This window comes from Chenopodium album, chromosome 2 (assembly GCF_948465745.1).
Source record: "Chenopodium album chromosome 2, dcCheAlbu1.1, whole genome shotgun sequence".
In the NCBI taxonomy this organism is placed as follows: Eukaryota; Viridiplantae; Streptophyta; class Magnoliopsida; order Caryophyllales; family Amaranthaceae; genus Chenopodium; species Chenopodium album.
Window position 1 is genome coordinate 37,585,940 of NC_137835.1, and position 6,522 is coordinate 37,592,461.

General features: G+C 38.4%; 1 non-coding gene across 1 annotated transcript; it reads right to left on the minus strand.

Moving 5' to 3' along the window:
• Positions 1-5,360: 5,360 nt before the first annotated feature.
• Positions 5,361-5,466, minus strand: LOC145607540 (small nucleolar RNA R71). The gene has a single exon (XR_014105580.1). It is a non-coding gene; the product is annotated as a small nucleolar RNA R71 (small nucleolar RNA).
• Positions 5,467-6,522: the final 1,056 nt, after the last annotated feature.

Consider the following 6,522-nt stretch of genomic DNA (forward strand, 5'->3'; position numbering starts at 1 on the left):
TTCAAGAGCTTTCCAACAATATCTTACTCATTTTATTCCAATTTCTGGATCAAAAGATATGATAAAAACAAAAACCGCAAAAACTGTAGTCTATCGAGTTTTATTCCGATTTAATTCGGATCTTATCTTAATTCTTCGACCCTTATTTTTTCCTCTATAAATAGAGGTCATATCACCCCTTTTCCAATCATCACAAGTTTGATCATCATATCATATTCTTCTCCCTCTTTAGCCTAAACACTAGCCTCCCTATTCTTTCATTCCTTCCTTAAGCACTTCAAGGAGTCCATACAATACCGAAAGTTCTATACTTAAACTAAGGTGTGAAAGGTATAATTGACTGAGGGTTTGGACCAAATCTAATCTATCTTTATTAAATTTAATTTTCATTTGATTTATATTTTTATTGAAGTTACTAACAGTTTATTCATGATGTAGCAATTTCAAGGAAACGCGAAAAAGTGAGTAATTGATTCGCTTAATTAGTCTTAGTTTATTATTGCTATTATCATGATTAGGGTTATGATTTGATTTGACTAAAAAATTATTGTTAAATTGCTTCCAATATTAATTCTTATTTTATGATCACCATATTGCATGTTTAAAGGGAATATGTAATTGAAAATCATGCCTAATAAGATAATTTGGACAACCGGTTTAGATTCCTTTTTAATCTTGTTTTTAATTAAAGTGATCACGATATTTTAGAATTATATGTTGCATTAATATTCAACCAATTTAGCTTAATAATAGTTTGGAGCAAATTGAATATTTTGTTTGTATGCCTTTGAGATCGCAGGAATCACTTTTCGCTATAAGAATCGAGTAGAGGCCAATACGGGCGAATGTGACTCCATGATTCACTTCGTACAATCATCCCCGATCTTCCTTTTGTGGTTCCGAACCATATGGAGTTAGTAATCTCATGGATTATGAATGGGGTGTAACCTTCACGGGTCAATCGTTGTTGCCTATCGTTGTCCCTTATCGTGGTTGCCTTTTTATGATCCGTGAACGGTTTACAAGTTCCTTAAATACTTGTTGGCGGCTCTCTACTTTCCTTATCCCTTATCGTATTATGTCAATTCCTAATTCCTATGAGTGCCAAGCATATTCACCACATGCTTTAACGTAGGCGCACTTTGAATGACGCCTACACTCGGGTTGCATATAGAGCTAGGGGTGAGTGGGGTGAACATAGTAGAAGTCAGGGTCACCCCGATAATCACTCCCCCCCGAAACCCGGTAGTCATAATGACCGGACTCATCTGGGAAGTCACGCCTTGGCTTATCCGGGTGTGTAATCTCTGGCTAATAGGGGTACGTGGTGAGGTTGTCACCACCCCAAGATGGCACCGGCCTTTGTTGGGGCGGCACATATGTGTAGTTCACCGGAGGAGTGACCTCCCCCCTACGCACACTAGCGTCATATAGGGCGCTAGTTTTAGAAGACAAATTTTGATGGTCGGAATACATACGTTGCTTGCTCAATTGCATGCGCTCCATATGCTCACGCATAGCCTCCATCTCACGAAAATAGGCATCTCCTTGGTAGTCTTGTTGTTGATGTTGTTGTCTTCTTCTTCTTCTTTGCTGTGGTTGTTGTTGTGTTGTTATTGTTGTTGTTGTTATTGTTGTTGTTGTTGTTGTTGTTGTTGTTGTTCTTCTTCTTCTTCTTCTTCTTCTTCTTCTTCTTCTTCTTCTTCTTCTTCTTCTTCTTCTTCTTCTTCTTCTTCTTCCATTTTGATAGAAGAATAAATGAGTCGTCAGTTGTCTATCCCAAAATCAAACACAATTTATAACAACCTAAACAAACCTAATACAAGTATAAGGCAAGTATAGGGTCGAACCCAAAGGAGTGAGTCGGTATTAACTATAGCCTAAGTCAAGCTACTTCGAAGATTGTAGTGAGAAAATGGTTGGTTCTATAGTAACAAAACTAGATTAATCAAGTAATTCAAGAAACTAAATACTAGGGATGTAGGTTCCACATGCAAGTTCAATAATCATGGTAATTGAAAGTTCATTCAATTGATTCAAGCATTGCAAAGGACAAACAATAGTAGCAATAAAAAGAATTCAAGAGCTATCTCCTAGAGGCCAAGCTAGGGGTCACTATGAATGGCTATTCAAGGAAATTCACAATCAAACTCAATCACTTAAAGCAATTCTCAAATTGATGGTTCATGTCATTAAGAATTGCAATGCAATCTAGATAAATCTTATAGGTTGATCACTCCTAATCTAATTAATCACATGCAAAACTATGTCAACCAATTTAATTGCAACAATTCAATCAATCAATGATCATCAACTAGCACAAAATATCAATCAAGCATGCTTCCCCTTCTCCCTAACAACTAATCTACTCACTACTCATGGTGTAGCTCAAGAAGAAATTACTAGAAATTGCATTGATCATCATTCTAAATCAAAATCAAGAGAAAACAATATCAACTACAATATCAAATTCAAATCCAAGGAAATCAAACAATCAAACATGAATCTAAATCAAACAAGTAAATAGATGAACTAAAATAAAAGATTCTCACTAATATTAATGATTGAAGATGAAGAAATCCAAGCACAATTGATGCAATGTTGAAATACAAATCCAAAACCAAGAACTTCTCTCTAAAACTAAGCTAATGAAAATTATCTAAAAGTTGGTTTTCAAAAAGGAATTACAAGTGTATTCATAAGCAAAGAAGGAAAACGGAATCCCCGTTCCCTCTCTAAGAAACCCTACGCCCTCGAGGAAACGAGTATGGAACCCATAACAAACTCCGCGGGCTATCTGGGCAACACCCGCGCCCGACGAAAAAGCCTTCGCGCCCGCGATAAGGGCGCGACGAATCCCCTGCTCCCAAAGGGTGATTAGAGGGCCGCGGTTTCTCTAATCTGGAGTGGTCTCTCCAATCTACCCGCGCCTGCAGAGAGCCCGCGCCTAGACCGCGGAGAGTTCCTGGTCGAAATTGGCCAATTTGGTGCAAACGAGCCTGCGCTCGCGGCCTTCAACACCCGCGCCCGCGGCAACCTAGCAGGACTTGATGCCCTCTCCAAGCCCTCTCCGAGCAGATTGCTTCCTCCTTGCTTAGTCAATGTAGATCATCTTGATCCCCTTGCAAAGAAAACTCCTAGGTACCTACAAGAACAAACAAAGGAAAGGAATAAAAGGGAAAAAGGGCCAAATAAAAGGAAAACACAAAGAAAACACGAAAAACACAAAGAAAGAAAGAAAGGAACTAAAGTAAAAAGGACCAAAAATAAGATAAGAAAGCATGAAAAGGAGATGAAATCATCCTAAAAGGCTGCCCTATGAGTGCCATAAATGACACTCATCAAGAGGGCTCGGAGAGGGCGCTCCGCCTTCTTCTCTAAGTCGCGGGCGCAGGACCTATGGGCCGCAGGTGTGGGTTATGTGCACCATTTTTATGATTTTGGGTAGGAACTCTGCGCGCCCTAGCCGCGGGCGCAGAGATTTTGGAGAGGCCGCTCCAGATTAGAGAGACCGCGGCCCCTTGCTTTACCTGGAACAGGGCATTTTGTCGTGCTCTAAGACGCGGGTGCGGGTGGCAATGCCGCGGGCGTCGGTTTTGCCCAGATTGACCGCGGAGTTAGCTATGGGTTTCGTACCCATTTCGGCGCGCCTGCGGAGTCTTCTTGGAGAGGGCGCGAGCGATTAGTTTTTCTTCTTTGTCTATATATACTCTTGTAAATCCTTTTGAGGGACAACATTTTTAGATAATATTTCATTTGATTAGTTTTTAGAGAGAGAAACTAGAGAGAAGTTAGAGAGAAAGTAGAGATTGTAATATTTGGATTTGAATTGTAATTCAACAGTGTTTCTTCAATCAAGTTTATGATTCTTCTTCATATCAATCAAAGTTTTTAAGATTTATTTCCTTTGAATTTACTTCAATTACAATTTACTTTTATGCTTGAATATTTGGTTTGGATTTTGATTTAGTTTTGAGAATTTGTTGATTGATTGTATTTCCTTTTGATTTAGTTTGAAATGAATGTGTTTGTGATTGAATTTGTTTTAGCTTTAGATTTCACCGTGATAAGTGAGTAGAGTGGTTGGTAGGGATAAGGGGAAGCATGCTTGATTGATGATTATTGATAGTTGATGAACCTTGATTGATTTATTGTTGTAATTAAATTGGTTGATATAGTTGTGCATGTGATTAATTAGACTAGGAGTGATCAACCTATAAGATTAATCTAGATTGCATTGCAAATTCCAATGACACGAACAATTGATATGGGAATTGCTTTAATTGATTGAATTTGATTGTGATTCTCCTTGTTAATCATTCATAGTGAACTCTAGTTTGGTTTATAGGAGGTAACCTTTGAATTCCTTTGATTACAACTATTGTTTGTCCCTTGCAATGTTTGAATCAATTAGGTGATTTATCAATTAGCATGATTGTTAAGCTTGCATGTGGAACCTATATCCCTTGTGTTTAGCAATTTGATTGAATTCTTGATTCTTGTTATCCTAGTTACCATACTCAAACATTGACAATTCTTTGATTTAGCTTAACGTTACACTATAACATATATAGCTTCAATTCATTCATTTGGGTTAGACCCTCAGCTTGCCTCTATACTCGTATAAGGTTTGTTATGCGTTTACAAATTTAGTTTGACTTAAGAAGAATTAGATGATGACCTAGTTTTCCACTCGTCAAAATGGCGCCATTGCCGGGGAATGACATTGGTGCTTTGTTATAGTTGTTGAGTCTATTTCATTCTAAAAAAAAAATGATTTTTTCTATTTAAGGCTACACTTGTAGCCGTGCTACTAATCATTTCTTTTGAGTTGTATGCATAGAGCACGTGGTCATTCACTTGTGTCATTTGATCCGGATATCGAGAGGACTATTACAAGACTAAGGGTTGCTAGGAGATCTTTTAGCTCTAGCATTTCAAGTGAAGAAGAACCGCAACAAGAGGAACAAACAAGAATGGGAGAGAATCCGAGACTGGCATTGAAAGAATTGGGGATTCCCGGTGCATATAGATTTGAGAGTGGAATTGCTCAACCTACAAAACCGGCAAATGATTTTGAAATTAGGCCGGATATGATCACTTTGATAGAGAGGCGATAATTTAGTTGATCCAAGCATGAGACCCCGCTAAATCATCTCAAGGAGTTTGAAAAATATTGCAATACTATCAAGGTGAACGGAGTTTCCCAAGAATTCATCCGCCTCAAGCTCTTTCCCTTTTCTCTCATTGGGCCTGCTTTGGAATGGCTAGACAAGGAGGTTAAGCCGAATTCTTTAACTACATGGGACGAGGTTACAAAGGAATTTTTAACTCGAATCTATCCACAAAAGAAATTGCAGAGGCAAGAGCTTTGATTCAAGGCTTCAAATAAAAGCCAAGTGAGAGCCTCTATGAAGCATGTGAGAGATATAAGGAGTATCAAAGGGAGTGTCCTCACCATGGGATTCCAACCTATCAAATTATTCAAATTATCTATGGAGGCCTAAGTCCCCAAGGCAAGTCATGCCTAGATGGAGGAGCCGGAGGTCCCATCATGAATAGGAAGGAAGAAGAAGTGGTGGACATCATTGAGGATGTTGTGAAGTATTATAGAGATTGGAAAGATGATGACAGAGAATCAACTAGCAAGAGTAGCTCTTCAGTGTACTCAGTTGATCGTTTGAATGCAATCAACAATATCTCCTCACAAATCGCAAACTTGGGGTAGGGAGTAAGTGCAATCAAGGAAAAAATGGAGAGTTCTTCTTCCCAAGCTCCAAGTCTTCCCTCCCAATTTAAGGGGAGAGGTACTCCTTCTAATTCTCATCCCCCTCCTTCTTCTAGTAACATGCCTAGTGGTTGTTTGTTTTGTGATGTGTGTGGTTCATATGATCATGATTCTAGTAATGGCCCTCATGCTTTTCCGAAGAGTAATGATGATTTTGACAATAATGAGAGTGAACATGTGAACTTTGTGTCAAACAATAATAATGTGCAAAGGATTGATAACCAAAGGGGTAAATGGAATAGGAATTACCAAAACCATGGTAATTTTGACAATTATAACCAAGGTGGTGGTTATAGGAATCAAGGGAACCAAGGTTCTCGAGGTAACTATAACAATCAAGGTTATAGTGTCCAAAATCAAATCCAAAATTATGGTAATCAAAACCAAGGTTATGGAAATCATAATCAAGGTGGTGGTAACCATAATCAAGGTTATGGTCAAAGTCAAAATAGGGGTAATTGGAACAATCAAGGGAGAGGCAATTTTCAAAATAATTCTCAAAGAGGCCCTCCACCCGGATTTGCTCCAAAGACACAAGTTGATAATTCTTATTCACAATCCTCTTCTTCAAGGACTAATTTGGAGGAAATCATTGAAAATCAAACAAAGTTGTTGAGCACTTACATGGCCGTAAGTGACAAGAAATTCAATGAGGTGATGACTCATAATAAGATGCTTGGAAACCAAATTTCTCAACTTGATAATGCTTTGAAATACCATGCTAGTACTTCTTC